The sequence below is a fragment of the Euprymna scolopes genome, chromosome 5 (genome assembly GCF_053919585.1).
Source record: "Euprymna scolopes isolate OS-2025 chromosome 5, ASM5391958v1, whole genome shotgun sequence".
Taxonomy (NCBI): Eukaryota; Metazoa; Mollusca; class Cephalopoda; order Sepiida; family Sepiolidae; genus Euprymna; species Euprymna scolopes.
The window spans coordinates 98,515,580-98,533,292 of record NC_136486.1 but is presented as its reverse complement, the minus strand read 5'-3'; the positions used below and the strand labels follow the sequence as shown (position 1 = coordinate 98,533,292).

Genomic DNA, 17,713 nt, shown 5'->3' with positions numbered 1-17,713 from the left:
TTTTTAAGATGAGGATTTGTTATTTGTATTATTTGGAATCTTCAGACTACTGTTCTCATCTGGAGTGTCATTTTCACAATGTTTCGATCGATGTAACCTCCGACCTTCTTCAGAGGAGGGGGAAATACAATTGCAAAATTACTTAGGACCGTTATTCAGTCATGGCTGACAGAATGAGAGCATGCTACTCCCGTGAAGTAAATAAAGGGTTCCGTTCGAAATTCCGTCCAAATTCCCAAGTTTGAGAAAAACATTCCCAGAGTTCGACGAGATACACCGGAAAAAGGTCGGAAATTATATTGACTGAAACATTGTGAAAATGACACTCAAGATGAGAACAGTAGTCCAAAGATTCCAAATAACATGAATATAGTACAGGATAATCACGTCAACACACCGTTAGGTCACCAACATTGAGTCTGGTCAGTACTAAAATGGGTGACCATTTAAAAGTACCAGGTGCTACATGTGCTCTTTGCTTATCTCGGTATTGTTTTCAGTCGTTCTAGAATCAACCCATCCCAACTCAGGAAAGGTGAGATCAAGTATTGCACAACGCTGGCTTCACAATTACACACACAGCCACCCTTACAGAGGGTATCCATTGTCTCTAGAGACTGAATGGCCATAAATTGAACTTACAATCTATCCATCTCATTAACCCTTATCAAGACTAAATCCAATCGAGGATAAGTGGTGATTTATAATAATTTAAGATTATCAATCTGATACAAAAAAAACCCATAAAGATCTGAATTGACAGCTGATCAGCAATACATAAACTGAAATAATAACACAAAGAGGTATCTTCTAAGGAGATTCCATATCACCACGACCACCACTGTTCATCATAGCCATGATGCCTCTTAACAGCATACTAAGAAAATACAAGGTCGGATATAAATTTATTAATACAGACAAAAGAATGAACTACCTAATGTATATCGACGATCTGAAACTTTTTTTGCAAGAAACAAAAAGGAACCAGGGAGGTTAATAAATAATTAGCACAACTAGAGTTTTCAGTCAGAATATTTGTATTGAATTCAGAATGGAAAAGTGTGCACTACTAGTTATGAAAAGAGGAAATCTAGAGGCAATGGAAGGCATGGAACTACCCAACTAAGCAGAAATGAGGACAGTGAAGAATTTTTTTGTTAGAATCTTTCTTTGAGGTAGTTTAACGTCTTTGAGATGTGATTGCAGCTTGTTGTACATTTTAAAGAAAATGCGCAAAATTTAGAGCTATGGCCTTGACGTTCTTAAGGTATGTTAAAATGTGAATTGGATTATAGCAAGGAACCGTGCACCATCAACCTGCATCTCTCGTCTGAGGCGTTACATATCAAGTTAGCAATAATACGTTCTCAGAAGGTATGCATAAAAGGTTAATGAGTGTAAGGTGAGGTGGTTCCACAAAGTTGAGCTTCTTCATAAACTTGCACACAAAAATGGTGTAGATTACTCTTTCTCCCTAATCACCCAACTTATTTCTTGAAAGTTCAAAATAGTTGTTCTCGTCTTTAGACGAAAAAAAAAAGTTCAAGTGCCAAAATCTCAAAAAAAGCAACAAAAAAAAAGTAAATAAAATAAAAATAAAACAAGCATTAAAGATGAAGGAGATTTGTAACACTCTCCTATTAAACTGGAATCAGTTACTCAGTCGGTTATCAGTAACAGAGAACCTCTGTTTTGTTTTGTTCTGTTTTGTTTTCTTAAATACCTAAAAATAAACTCTGAGAAAGTTTCAGAACTGGGAAAGAGGGAGAGACAGGCAGAAAGACAAAGAAACAAATCTTGAAAATCTACATCAAAGAATTAAAAATAAATAAATAAATAAATAAATGATCTGCCAAGAGGCTAGCGTCTAAAATAATTATATGGACTTATTAGGTTTGCAGAGTCTTTCAAACTTTTGGAAAGAATCAAAATCCAACTGAAACTCATAAGAATTCTGGGAATCCGAGTTTGTATATTAAATCTCCCCTCAAAAATTCAATAGTCTAAATATCGGAAGAATTATAAATAAGGAGTTCAAGTTAGAGTTTTTAGAATCCTAGGAGTAAGAGTTAATGTCAGACCTTATACCTTAGTTATATATTGGGGTGTAGTGGGTAAAACTCAGTTGTAAAGTTACACTATTCTGGAAGTTGATGGTTCAATCCTTACTGCGAGCAACACTCAAAATACAATTGCAAATTACTTACAACTTGTCATGGCTGACAGAACAAGATCATGCGTATCCTCGAGTTCAGCAAGATACACCTGGAGAAAGTCGGAGGTCACATCAACCGAAACATGAAAATAATACTATAATAGATTTGCATTTCCCTTCACCAGGAGGACTGTTGTGTGACGGGATGAATGCATACTTACAAATGAATACACATTATTCTTTATTATAGAATGAAGGATAATAGCAATATTCGGAGACAATTTAAGACATTATTTTACCCTTTTGTGCTTCACATATTTTATCAAAAGATTTTTTTTCCCCAAAAATGCCAATTGAGGAGTGACAATCAGAATTTCAATAAGTTTTAGATTTGATTAAGAATTGAATTGGTGACAAAACCTAAAAGTGTCTAAATACTGACCTGTGAGTGGCGTCTCTAACGATAATTTGTACCAAGAAATTCACAAACGGCATGAAACAGGTCATTACAGTACATTTTTTAGACACCCTATATATATATATGTAAATCGTCAATAATATTAGGTTGAAGCTAAAATAATGTCGTTTTTTATATATAGTTGAACTTCAAAAAACGACATTATTTTTGCACCAACCTAATATTATTGACGAATTACACCTTTCAAATCATACACCAAATAAAAAGTATAAAATGGAATTAAAGCTGTTTACAGCTGTTTCAAGGCAATTTTTTTATTTTAAGTCATATGAAATTCGAAGTTTTTAAAAGATATTTCTTCATATGACTTAAAATAAAAATTGCCTTGAAACAGCTAAGTAAATTTAATACGTTTGTGTCTACTCCCAATTTGGAATATGGCTTAAAATTATTAAAATCGTCAATCTAATATATAAAAGGCTATATGTCTGTCTGTCCGTCTCGATATTTTCAAACTATCTCCTCCGAAAGTAAAAGTTGCAGAGCGGCGCTAGGAGTCTCAAATCACTGGATTTTTTTTTCGGACCGTTCTTTTATGGGTTAAAATTGTTTTAAGGGGTCAAAAATGGGTCAAAATTGAAAAAATTGTTTTACATTTAATACATTCATCTTAGTTTATTTTTCATTTTTAATCAGTTCATATGCGGGTCACTTTGGTGCAGTGGTAACGTCACCAGCTTTGAATGCTACAGTTTCGGTTTCGATTCTAACTGATGGAACCCAAATACTTTTTTTTATTTCTGAAATTACAACTCTATAATATATACGAAATCTGGACAAATTAAAATATCATATTTTAGCGTATTTCACACCCGAGAAAAGACCCCCCCCCCTCTCAGCTAGTATATATATATGTGTGTGTGGATGGGGAGGTGAGAGAGATTGTTTATTTGACATTTTCTAATAAATAAAGAGAAAAAGATAAATACTGTATGATCCGGTTATCTTATAAGGTACAGGGAAGAAAAACACCCGGGGGGGTGTTTTTCCATTTTTTTCCCCTGTATGTTAAGAATGGCTTTCTAAATAGAAAGCCATTCTTAACATGAGGAGAGGGGCACATTTTGAATTAATCATCTGGCAGTCTTCATTTTGGCATCTTCTGGTTGCTTACGTAATCTGTCAAAAGATGCCAAGGTGAAGTTGCTGGAGATTGGGTCATAAACTGGATAAGTACCGAACGTTCTCTCTAGCACTCTCAATCTCTCTCACTCTGTTGTATGACCACCTGCTTAACCCTAGGCATACAGAGGGGGAGAGGCAAATTATTAACAGTAGTTGTAATTATAGAGATAAAGAGAGGGATGGGAATATAGGATATAGCAGAAAGAGTAATTTCTGATCTTGTTATTATTTTCTTATATTGAACTAACTTTTTTCCTGATTCGAAGACTATATCCAATTCAATGAGTAACCCAACGGATCACTTTTTTCTAGTTTATTGAATATATTTAATTATTACGAGCGGGACCTGTGGAAATTCCACAGGAGACTCATTCATATGTAATATATTGATGTTGGCATTCTGTAGATATTCAGCGTGGAGACGCTCTGATATTATTTTAGCTATTTTGTTAAAACTGAAAAATTATTTATCCAGGCTGGCAGGGACGCCCGGCATAGCCAGGTCATAAAATACGCTTAAATATGATATTTTAATTCTTGCAGATTTCGTATATATTATTATAGAGTTAATGTTCTATTTTTATATATTATAAAGTTGCTATTTCAATTTCAAAAATAAAAAAATATGTCTATATGAGTTGGGTTCATCAGCTTGAATCAAAACCGAATCCAATATATATATATATATATATATATATATATATATATATATAACTTTAGTACCTTCACCTATAATCGAAACCGAAACTAAAACTTATGAAGAATTCTTGATAAAATTATTTATAAAAAAAATAGATTACTAAGGTGCCATCAGCTAAAATCGAAACCAAGGCTAATGAAGAATTCTTGATAAAATTATCAAAAAAAATAAAAAAAAACAAGAAAGATTATTGGAGTGCCATTAGCTATAATCAAAACCGAAACCAAAATTTATGAGGAATTCTCGGTAAAATTATTTATAAAAAAATTAAATGACTTGAGTGCCATCAGCTATAATCGAAACCGAAACCAAAACTTATGAAGAATTCTTGGTAAAATTATTTATTACAAGAAATGTAAGAAGATCACGATTATACGACCTGGATGTAAGCGTGACACAGAAAATAACACACACATTATTGTATTAATATATAGATTAGTGGTGTTGTGGTAGGTGTGTCAGAAATTTCGTGAAAATAGTGAATAATTCCACCCCATCTTTCCAAGCTTATAACTCCTCGAAAAATATAATTCAAGCCCTAATTTTTTTTTCAATTAAAGGAGCAAGGACCAAGGTTTCATTAAAAAAAAAAAAAAAAAAAAAAAAACGTGTTTTTTTTTTTAAAAAAGGTTTTAAACTTCGGACTTTACAGGTAAATTTCTAAAAGACAGTTCTTTTTTTTTTTTGCTTTAAATTTGAATATATTATTTATTGACCTTTTCTCTTCAATTTGTGATATATAAGACTTTGGTACATAAATTAATTATTTACTTTTTAATAGACATTTCAAAATGGGAGGCGTGAATTATTTGACCCCCTGTCTTTCCAAGCTTATAACTCCTCGAAAAATGTAATTCAAGCCCTAATTTCTTTTTTCAATTAAAGGAGCAAGGACCAAGGTTCCATTAAAAAAAAAAAAAAAAGAAAAACAAATAACGTGGTTAAAAAAAGGTTTTAAACTTCAAACTTTACAGGTAAAATTCTAAAAAACACTACTTGTTTTTTGTTTTAAATTTGAATATATTATTTATTGACCTTTTCTCTTCAATTTTTGAGTAAATTAATCATTTACTTTTCGGGGAGTAAATTAATTATTTACTTTAAAAACAACGTTTGTCCAAAATATTATATTCGATTTATTGGAAAGAACATAAAATTTCACAGTGATCCAGAAAATATCGTAAAAATAGAATCAATACAAAAATTTTGATAGATTTTTTAAAGTTTAAAAATTGAAAAATATTGAGTTCGGAAAATTCATTACTGTTAAAAAAAAAAAAAAAATATTTCTATTACTTTTAAAACAACTTTAATAGTTTATTTTGGAAGTATAATCCATAAAGAAAATAAATAACCCACTTTTAAAAAGAGAAATTACGAGTTTTTTTTAATATTTTATTCGCAGTTTCGTGTTAGGGATGTCAAAAAGTCCTACAAAAATTCTGATACACCTAGTGTTGTGGTCTTAGTACATTGACTAATGAGAAAAGAGATCCGATACAAAAGTGTAGTATCTGTGCCCATATTTGGTCACGTCTCTTCTGTTGCTTCCCCAAATATGTATTTGTGTGGGGTTGATAAAGAGGAGAATAACCTTCTGACTATTGAAAGGTGCTTGATCCTCCCCCACATTAAAAGAGACTTATGTCGCACCCTACCTGTGTGTGTGTGTGTGTGTGTGTGTGTGTGTGTGTGTGTGTGTGTGTGTGTAGGGAAAGTGGGTGGGTGAGATGGCAACTATAACAGCACCAATTGCACAGTAATTTGTTGACAGTCATGTCCAAGTGACCTGCACCAGTGACCTAGTTTTCTTTCTAAATGACAAAATAAAATCGGTAAATAAGTAGATATAAAGAAAAGGAAGAAAAAAGGAGGAAGAAAAGGAAGCATTATAGCATGAAAAAGCAAGTTAGCAGGTCAGTGGGGGAAAGGTCAACTAGCAACAAGTGACCTCATTAGATATGACAAACAGCCATTGACTAGCCTCCATTCCCTGGGTTTATTTTAATGTTATCACGTAAGAGAGAGAGAAGGAAAGGAGGAGAGAAAAGAGAAGGGTGAGAGAAAAAGGAAGGGTGAGAGAAAAAGGAAGGGTTAGAGAAAAAGGAAGGGTGAGAGAAAAAGGAAGGGTGAGAGAAAAAGGAAGGGTGAGAGAAAAAGGAAGGGTGAGAGAAAAAGGAAGGGTGAGAGAAAAAGGAAGGGTGAGAGAAAAAGGAAGGGTGAGAGAAAAAGGAAAGGGAGAGAGAAAAAGGAAAGGGGAGAGAGAAAAAGGAAAGGGGAGAGAGAAAAAGGAAAGGGGAGAGAGAAAAGGAAAGGGGAGAGAGAAGGGAAAGGAGAGGAGAGAAGGGAAAGGAGAGGAGAGAAGGGAAAGGAGAGGAGAGAATGGAAAGGAGAGGAGAGAAGGGAAAGGAGAGAGAAATGTGAGCGATAGAGAGAGAGAGAGATGAGACGAAGGGGGGGGAGATATGAAACGGTCGAAGGACAAATGAGACGGAAGGGGAAATGATTGGGGAATAGAGACGAGATAGATTGGGGGATAGAGACAAAAGAGAGGGAGATGAAACGGAGGAGGGGAGAGAGATAAGACGGAGGAGGGAGGAGAAATGAGATAGAAGGAGGGGAGAGAGATGAGATAGGAGGAGAGGGGGAGAGATGCGACGCAGAGAGGGAGAGATGAGACAAGGGCGAGACATATTCTATTCCTCTTAACATGCTGTAATATTTAAGTTTCATAAGGAGATGTAAGGGATGTCCTAAAGTAGAGTACTGCTGCCACATCTGTGGAGGTGCTGCACTGCTGCACTGCTGCTCAGAGCAACTTTTCTTACCTCGACAGAGTACAAAAGTGACTTTAACGGATGATCTCTTCTCTAAAGCCCTTCCTCAAAGAAGAGACACCGTTAGTCTTTCTCTACTATATCGTTATTTTTTTTTTTACATAGAAGGTGCTCAATTGAGTTCCAATTTCTGATTCCTATCCGTGAAAAATTCACAGCACGAACTCGTGTTCTTACCACCGCTATAAAAAAAAAAAAAAAAAAACTTTCCTTTCTCCATTTACGCAAGACCAAACGGAATTTTCACAAAGAGTTTCTTTACAAGAACTTTATATCTATGGAACACATTTCCACAGAACTACTTCCCAACTGGCTATCTTAAGTGATCATATTCTGCCCTTTCCACTTACTGTTTTCAATCCTCTCATAGTATTATTCATCGTAACATCTGTCCTCGAGTAGTTTTTGGCATAGATAGGCGGCGACTCGTTAGTATGAAAAATAATGTAATTTTAAACGTAATAATGTCTCGCCTATCACAGACACTTTGCTTCAGCTAGTAAAAATAAAAAGATGTGACAAATGTAATTTCTTTATTGTATAATATTATGTGTGAAGTGGTAGGTGGGGGGGGGATCAATTGTAAGCCCCCCCCCCCAGTATGATTATATCAGGGCAATTAATAATTATTGAATTAATATACTCAAGGCTTTTAAGAGAGATTAATTGATTAATTGAATGGAGTGGTATTCGCGATGAAAGAAAAAGGTATGATAATCATATCACAAAAAAATAAATTTAAAAACTATAAATAAATAAAAAGTCAGTTGACTGGCGGCAATGCAAGTAATTTTGCGAAATAAAATTTCCAAGAAGAAATGGAACTTTTTATTTATTTATTTATTTTTATGTTTTTATTTATTTTTATTTTTTTCAAAAGAAAATTGTTTTAATTGAATAATTAACAAAAAAAAAAAAAAAGTCTGATTAAAAACGGATTTACGGAGAGAGAAAGATTTTGGTAATTTTTAAAAAATTTCTTTCCACCTTAACAACCATCCTTAAAATGACGTTTTCGGGTATGCTGAAAACGAATATCACATTTACATTTTTCGCAGACAAGTAATTTTCTGGATATTAAGACATTTTTTTAAATGCATTACTTAATGTCAGTAGCGTTCGCCAATCTTAACATGGGGAGAAGAGCGAGTGTTTTGTAACACCTATGCGCATTAGTACTTGTTCCGTCGGTGGGGGGGGGGCATGCCCACCAGTAAAAACGTAATGGATTACATTGGATAATAAAAGTCTTAATAGAAAATTACTTGTCCGCGCAAAATTTAAATATCATATTCGTTTTACGAATATAATTGACAAAAATATGCGATGTTAAGCCTGGTCAATATTAAATGGATAAAGTTGTTGCACGCATACACACACACACACACACACACACACACACACACACACACTCTCTCTCTCTCTCTAACAAAACAAAAGCAAGCTAATGTCATATGTGTAAGCTATGAAAACGGACGAGTAGACGCTGAAAAAGGAAAACGGGCAAAGCAGGGGGGCGGGGTTTGGGGGATATATAGACATTGGCAGCCTAAATAAACAGAAAATAATAAATAAAATAAACGAATAAAGACTAGTTAATAATAGAAAGGTAAGTAATTAAGGCTAAATATCAATTAAAAAAAAAACGTAAATAATATTGAGTAACAATACGACATTAATAAATTATGCATCTGAAACAAATTAATTTCCAATTTCTGTGAATCTGCTTCATTTACCCACTCTTCATATTTGAAAGTCGAACACACGCCTGACGAAGAGAAGACATCCTGAAATATAGCACCACAGATACACCACCTGATCGCCTGACGTAAATAACATTCTGCACGTAAAATATTGTATAAACACACACACACACACACACACACACACACACACACACACACACACACACACGAATTGGATCAATAAAGTTAAACTGCATGCATGGCTGGTTCCACCATTATATCTTACGTTGTGTCAGTTTGAGTTTATTCGTCACACTTTTGTATTGTTCTGCCTTCTTTAAACTTCCTTTTATATACACACTAGCGGGGGTACCCGGTGTTGCCCGGGTGTTGAGAGGTGGTGTAGTAAGGAGTCAATACAACCAGAAAAAAAAAAATAAATAAAAAATAGGCGCTGCCTGGGTGGAGAGAGGTATGAAAAAAAATACAAACAAAAAGTTTAAGTGAACGGTAAAATAATGCAGTTTTTGTTTTAAAAGAAAAAAAAATCCATTACGTAAGCCTCGGAAAAAAAAATTGAGTAAGCAGGCAGGCAGGCTCGAACCTGTAACACGAAGGAGGAAAAGAAGGTGCAAAAAGCAAATCTCTTAATTCCCGCAGCCACCATGACATATGACTTTACTGCCTTTCAAATTAAGCACTTATGATGACACACACACACACACACACACACACACACACGTTGCCTTTTGCATTAAACAATGTTTCAAGCAACTTACTTTAATCTAGTATGTTAATCTTAATTTTTCTTTATATGGAAAACAGATGAAGCTGAGATAAGTAGGTCCTGCAGACGAGCCTCGTTCTGATATTCAGAAAATTTAGGTTAACAACCGGTGAAGCTACCGAAAAGTAACCCTTTTGAATGAAGATGGGTATAAACAATATTTTTAAAATTAATTTCTTAATTTTATTTAAAAACAAAATAAACATATATGAACAAAATATTTTAGAAAATAATTTCTTAATTTTAAATAAAAATGGATTGTAAATTGTAAAGTGTTTACATAGCTGGTTCTTTGGGATAATAGGGGCGCCTGAAACCTCCCTTCCAAAACGAAAAAAGCTTGAGTGTTTTTACTATTTTAAAGTGCTTTTTTTTTTTAAGTTTGAAACACAAGTAGTGGCTAGTTAACGTAGAACAACAAGGGCACATGGCGGAAATTCTTCAGGGTTTAAATGTATTGTAATTCTTTCATGGTGGTCGAAAAACGTTTTTCAGCCGCCATATTACTTCCTATTTAGGGCAGAGTTAGACACAAGGTCGGTTTTTAATGTAGAGAAGCATTTATTACTAAAAAACGAAATGGTGAAATAAAAGCAAGTTAAGCTAAAAGTAAAAGTTAACTAATGTTGTATGGATAGATGTTGTGGTGTAAGGAATATGTATATATCCGTGTTCCTCCATACAAGAATATGATGGACTGGTGCAAGCTATGAAAAAGACAGGTATGACCCGACATTGCCCGGGATTGAATGATGATCAACGAATGTTACAGCTTCCCATATTCTTATTGTCATTAAAACCGATGAAATCACCCATTTTAAAATTAAATCGATTGATTGCTGGCTCTAGTTGGAGATCCGTCGCGGTGCACCAGGAGGAAGCTTCACATACCTCCCTGCAGTGACTTAGTCCAAAATATATTGGGGTTTACATTGCACTGTAGAGAACCTACTATTGATTTTATAACATGTTTTTATATATAATAGCTTGAATTAAAGTTTAAGAGTCAAGTATCATAGTGTTTTAAACAAAAACATTTCGAATTGCCCCCCCCCCGTCATATCAAAGAACCTACTGTCGAGTTTTATATGCTGGGCATTTCTGCTTGTGTGGTAATAAAACTTTTCAAGTGCAGTTGTGAGGTTTGGTTGTAGAAGTCGTTAACTTTAGTCAAAATTGCCTGTTCTGTCTTTCATTGGATTTTTTTCGATTATCAATACTTATTGAAAACATTCCGAGACAAATCCCATATAAGAACACTGCCAGGCACATAAAGTATATTTGTGTGAAATTTCATAAAAGTTGGCCCTGCCGTTTAGTATCCATAGACACACAACGAAAAAGTTCCTTTTTATATCTACCTATTATATATATAAAAGTGAATGTGTGTGTGTGTGTACATTTCCCTACTCAATAACTCTGTCAATTTTTAGTCTACAGACTCGAAATTTGATACACAGGGTACTGAGATTTTGGAAAATATTTGTGATTGGTTTTCGGCCAGAAATTTGGCTGTTAAGGGGTCAAAGTTCAACGATTTGACCTTTGAGAACTCTACCAAACTCCTCCGACAATTTGGGGTCTAAACACTTGAAATTTTAGATATAGGTTCCTTGGACATGGATCTAACTTAATAAATTGATTTGAGCCCAAAAATCAAATGTTAAGGAGTCATAATAGGGGTCGAATTTAAAAAAAAATTGACCGATTTTATTTATTTATTTATTTTTTGCTCAACATACACCTCCAAACACCCAGGCAACGCCGGGCTGAAATACTAGTAATAGAAGAAAGTAGAAATGAGCATATTACTAGCTACGACCACGGACAACTATTCATGTAGGTGACTTACTAGATTTAAGACTAAGCGACTTAATAATATAAAAGTTATTTCAATGGTAGATGACAGTGAGGGGGGAGGGGCTAACCATTTAAAAATTTTAAACTAAATTTCATAGTTCATGCTTACGAAGATGATCCTCTTAGATATTTACTTGCTTCTCACCACAGCAAGATGTGACACAAGGTCGGAAGGTGGGAATTTCAAGTCAGCACCCCTAAAGAAGGGGCACTTCTGACCTAGCAAAAATTGCCTAGGTCGCCTTGTCGGCATTTCCCAGTAAGAGCACCTAAGGCTTGGTTTGATTGTTTTGTTTTATAGCATTTCAACCCTTTTCATTGAATTTAATGCTGAATCCAGTAAGTTTGATAAGTTTTTATGCTTAAAATCTTTTATATCTTTGAATATTTATTCATGGTGTTTTATTTGGCTGATGTGTTGAGGAAAATTGTTTTTTTTTTTTTTTTTTTTTTTTGGCTGTGAGTTTTGCAAAGTGAAAGAGATAAAAAATAATAGCATCAATATTTGGTGCATTTTCTGTCAGGAAGCAGTATCTTCAGACATGAAAAACTAATATGTGTAGGTATGAAACTAGTAAAGGCAGGATTTTCGACCCTATAATAAAACAAATAATAACAGTAAAAAATTGTAAAATAAATAGAACTGAATGTTATTTCTACATATTTTGACATTAACAATGAAAACGTGATTTTTAAAATTCTTTCAAAAATCAAATAATTGATCAATTTCTTTAATTTTTTACAAACTTCTTAAAAAAAAAAAAGAAAAAAAAAAGCTGAACTATATATAAACTGAAATAAAATATACAAAAAAATCCTCATATTTTGCCCCTCTCACGTGATCTTACCAGAACTTTGGAGGGGTGGGGCAGGGGTCACATTATTAGATTTTTTGTGCATTAAAATATACTGGAATGATGAAATAAAATATATTTAATTTTGGGTCTCAAATGTTGCTGACTTACATTTTTTCAGAAAAAAGAAGTTGGAAAATGTACTAAAATTATTTAAGTTTTACGAAATTTTAAAAAATTATTTTTTACATTTAACAGTTTCTACCTGTGTAATTTCCAAAGATTTCCGAAATTAATTTTTATTTTTTAATGATTGAATTTTTCAAGGTTCGTGAAGATTTGCTCTTAAAATTTATCTATATACTAGCTGTACCCGGCCACGCGTTTCTGTGGCTCAGTTTATTAAAATGGAACACATGTGAAAGCAAAGAACAGTTTGATTCTTTTTTTTCAAGAGAATGTACAAATTATTTATTTTTTTTAACAGATGTTAAGAAAATGAACAGAAAAATACTTCCATCATTAATTATGCAAAAAAATAAATAAAATGTTGATTTAGTGTTTCAATATGCTTATAAATTACGATAAAACTTGCTAAGTATGCACTGTTTTACGGTTGTTGTAAAAATGGAACGGAAACTTAAATTTCGCTTCATTTTAATCTTTCTTAATTTTTTAATTGTGCCCCCCCCAAACGAATATAATCAAAACAGTAACATTCAATAATTGTACTTTATGTATATAAAACACAAAATATTTATTTAAAAAAAAATTTAAAAAAAAAAAGTTAATAACGAAAGGGAAATAATTCCATTTTTAAACGAAAAAGTCAGTTTACCTAACTTACTGTATTAATGCTATTTTTTTAAGCAAGAAAAAAAAAGGTAAATATCCAGATACGCTACTACAGAACACCGACCACTCTAATTTGTTTTTTATAGGTAATTGAGGTTGCTGACAACGAATCTGATAGTCAAACTTGGGGCAAATTTACCGTTTGCATGGTATTTACCCCTGAACCCACGAACTTCTTTCCACCATTTTGCAGCTTCCGTTTATGCTACGCGCATGCACGCTGTAGCATAAACAACGGCTTCACCAAGCAAACTATGTTGGGGGGAGGGGATTTTTTTTTTCCAGGACATAGAATTTTCTAATTTTCAAAAATACATTATAGCGCTTTTCGGGTGGAAAATTTAAAATTAGCTGAAAAAGAAATAAAATAAGAAAAGGAAAGCACACCAAGTTGGAGTAGGGTGGGGGTACTTAATCTGTTTTTTTGTTTTACCTGGAACATCGAATTTTCAAATTTTCCGTAAGTAACGCACCGACATTTAACATTTTCCGAAGATTTTATTTTCTACATTGGGGGCGCGAGCGGGGGGGGGGGGATATAACATCCCCCCCCCCCCCCAACAAATTAGAGTGGTCAGTGTTCTGTAGTAGCGTATCTGGATATTTACAAAAAAAAAATATTTAGGTTTGGCTATAAATTTCTAAACTCATTTCACCCTAAATAATTTAGGTGACTGAAATAGGAATCTAATTGAATCTTTAATTTCCTGAATAGTATACGAGAATTCATTTTTCTTCGAGTTATATCGAATACATTAATACGGACTTTAGGGGCTTTTTTCGTAATGTTACTATAAAAATTATTTTTTATTGTTACAAATTACGATTCTTTAAAAAAAGCAAAAATAAATTCTTGCGTTTTTTATTTACTACTGAAAACCATAACTTTAGTAAAGGTATTTTTTGTTTAAACAAAATAAAACATTTTCACTAAGAGTTAAGTAAAAATAATTAGTTCATTATATTCTGCGATCATTATTTGAAAAATACTGCAATTTTCATTAAAATTCGTTAATTTCCTGATTTTTGGTGAATTTTTAAGTTAAGGGAGGAGTCAAAATGTGTATACACTTTGAGCGTCGGCATTCATTTTGCGACCACGTGTGGTTAATTTAAATTAAAGTTCAATCATATGATTACATTATCAATAATCATGTAATTAAACCTATTGAAAATTTATCGATATTGTAAACACATTCTGTTTACATTAAGCCTGTGGTGTTTTTTTAGGGATGCAATGTTGTCAACTGAGATTTAAAAAAACTCCGCGAGATCAGGAGAAAGAAATGTCCAGAAAATCGCTAGATTTTTAACTTATCGTCTGAAATTTTCAAAAATCGCTAATCCCCCCCCCAAAAAAAATCCATAATGTTCCGTGTTTTCTCACTATGCGTTTGTATTACTGTACACAAAGATTCGAAAAAGTTATCAAAAAACAAATATATAACAAATAAATGTTATCAAAGGCAAGATAAGTTACTTTTCTACCTAACTGGATATATTTTTCGTGTTTTTATTCAATGTAACATGTTTATTCAGCTCGAAAACCATACAGTGTTTACCGATGTATTGGAACATTCAAGATGGAGTCTGATTCTCTCTTTAACACGGTAAGTTTGGGAAAAGATGTTATAAATAAAAAACTGGATAAAATACTGTTAAAAACTCACTCAATACATGTTACTGTGACATAGGTTGACATATATTCGGAGGGTTTTTAATAGTATTTTGTATAGTTTTTTATTTATAACATCTCTTTCCAAACTTACGGTGTTAAAGAGGGTGTGAGACGCCATCTTGAATTTTCAAATACATCGGTAAACACTATGTTTTTCGAGCTGAATAAATATGTTACATTGAATAAAAATACGAAAAATATATCCAGTTTGGCAGAAAAGTAACTTATCTTGCCTTTGATAACATTTATTTGTTATATATTTGTTTTTTGACAACTTTTTCGAATCTATGTGTACAGTAATACAAACCCCTTCGGAGGTTGGAATGCCCCCCCCCCCACCTAAAATGTACTTGGAAAAATCGATTTTATAGTGAGATTTAAGAATGGTTAGTCGAAAAAAAGGTGAAAAACAAAACAAATAATCAATAAATAATTGTTACCAAAGGCAATAAATGCTACTTTTTTTTACTTACATGAATGAGTTTATTTTATGTTTTAAAGTATTTTCAAGCGCTTTTCTTTATTTTTTTAATAATCTAATGCGGGTGTGTGGGTGCCAAATATCTCCAGATTTTCTAGAATTCCCCGCTAGATTGCAAACGAAATCTCCAGATCTAGCAGGAAAACCGCTAAATTGTAACACTGGTCACGTGACAGGAAGCAGTAATAAATAATTGTCCCTAAATAAAAAAAAAATGGCCTCTCGGTACAAAGAAAAACACCTATTTATGATAGAAAAATTAAGTATGATGTTATAATTAAAAAGAAATATATAAAAACACACATGGATATAGTAAACATATTATACCAAAACGTGGAAGCCATCCGTTCAGTGGTTTTTTAGACAATTAATTCCGAACGAACCAACAGTTACATTTTTATATATATAGATATATAAAAGTGAAAGTGTCTGTATCTGTGTGTCTGTGTACATTTCCCTACGCAATAACTCTGTCAATTTTTAATCTACAGACTCGAAATTTGATATACAGGTTACTGAGATTTGGGAAAATCGATGTGATCGGTTTTTGGCCAGAAATTTGGCGATTACGGAGTAAAAGTTCAACGATTTGACCTTTGAGAACTCTACCAAACTCCTCCGACAATTTTGGGTCTACACACTTGAAATTTTAGATAAAGGTTCCTTGGACATGGATCTAACTTAATAATTTGATTTGAGCCCAAAACAATAAATGTTAATGGGTCATAATAAGGGTCAAAGTTTAAAAAATTTACCTCTGCGGTCTCTTCCAAATTACTCAGACAATTTTTGGTCTAAATATTTGAAATTTTACATAAAGGGTATTCAGAGATAGGGCAAGCTTTTCCATCAGTTTGGGTCGAAAATTTTTAGTTACCAATATATAAATGTATGTATGTATGTCTGTTTGCATGTCTGCCTTAAACTTTCAATAGAGGCGACCGATTTTACCAAGATCAGTATCGTTTTAAAGTTCGATCTTTCATACGACAAATATCGAAAAATTGGCTAAAAACATTAATATCTTCCCCTTCAACTAGGCACTTTTCTATGGGGGAGGGGACTTTTTCGTCGATAATTTTGAAAGTTATCCTCTCCTTTAGATTGTCTAGCCTTAATTTTAAAAAATGTCGCTTCCGGTTTGGCGGTGGTCGTAACAGCATAAACGTTAGGTTTTACCCCGTTCTTTTCCTCCTTTGCGGTACGGGTTCGAGCCTGCCTTCCTACTACCACTTTTTTTTTGGCTCAACATACACATCCAAACACCCGGGCAACGCCGGGCGCCCATGCTAGTTATGAATAAAAAGACAATCTTATTGTTAATAATTAAAATTTTTTTTTAATCTATACCGTTTTTGAATAGTGAATAATTAAAAATATATATTTAGAAATCGACCATGTATAGTATGTTCTATGAAAGACCGATGACACAGTAATCTGTACGCACTTCGCTAATAAAAATCATAGCATTACTTGTTTCTTTTGTCAGAACAAAAATATAATTTTTTAACCAAGTAACTGAAACAATTATGACTTAAGAGTTAATTAATATTCTTTGTGTACGGTATGTTTTACAATCTGTTAATATTAAATAAAAATGTGACTTTTTTTTAAGTCCATACAAAAATTTTGAATTGAAAATAATTTAAGAATTTAGTTAAGGTTTTTGTTGTTGTTGTTGTTGTTGTTGTTTCTTTTTTTTTTTTTTTTTTTAAGCTTAGTTTTAGAAATTAAAAATTGATATTTCCTAGCATAAAGAGGAATTTAATAAAAAATAATTGAAATATTTTTTTTTTTGGGGGGGGGGTTAAAAATTACGATATTGAAATGTAATAATAAAGGAAATTCTGTCAGTTAATGGATTCCATATCAAACCGGAAGTTAATTGTTTAAGGTGTTGTCTGCTTAAATATGAATTTTCTCTGGATATACATATCTGTATAGGTCTTTTTCATAATATTTTAAGCCAAAGGTAAGACTTTTACTGTTATATTTCACTTGAATAATGATTGAACAAAAACTTTAAAAAGATATAATTATATATTTGTACTAAGTTTTTTTTCTCATATTTTTAATGTTTTTTTCTCTTATATTTTTAATGTTTTATAAAACCTGTTGTTCATATATTTAAGACACCATTGTTATTTTCTCATTTTTTTTTGTTTTGATTATTTTGTGACATTCAAATCAAATTTCGTCCGCTTTATTCAGTGTAAAACAAAGTATGTTTGTATGTGATTTAAACCCTGATCCGTCCTATTCAATGTAGAATACAATT

At 32.8% G+C, this 17,713-nt stretch overlaps 1 protein-coding gene across 6 annotated transcripts in view; it reads right to left on the bottom strand.

Annotated features, from left to right (window-relative positions):
- The window catches only part of LOC145276933 (multiple PDZ domain protein-like), a 521,741-nt gene that overhangs the window by 104,226 nt on the left and 399,802 nt on the right, over window positions 1-17,713 (bottom strand). The gene's annotated exons all lie outside the window — the stretch shown is intronic.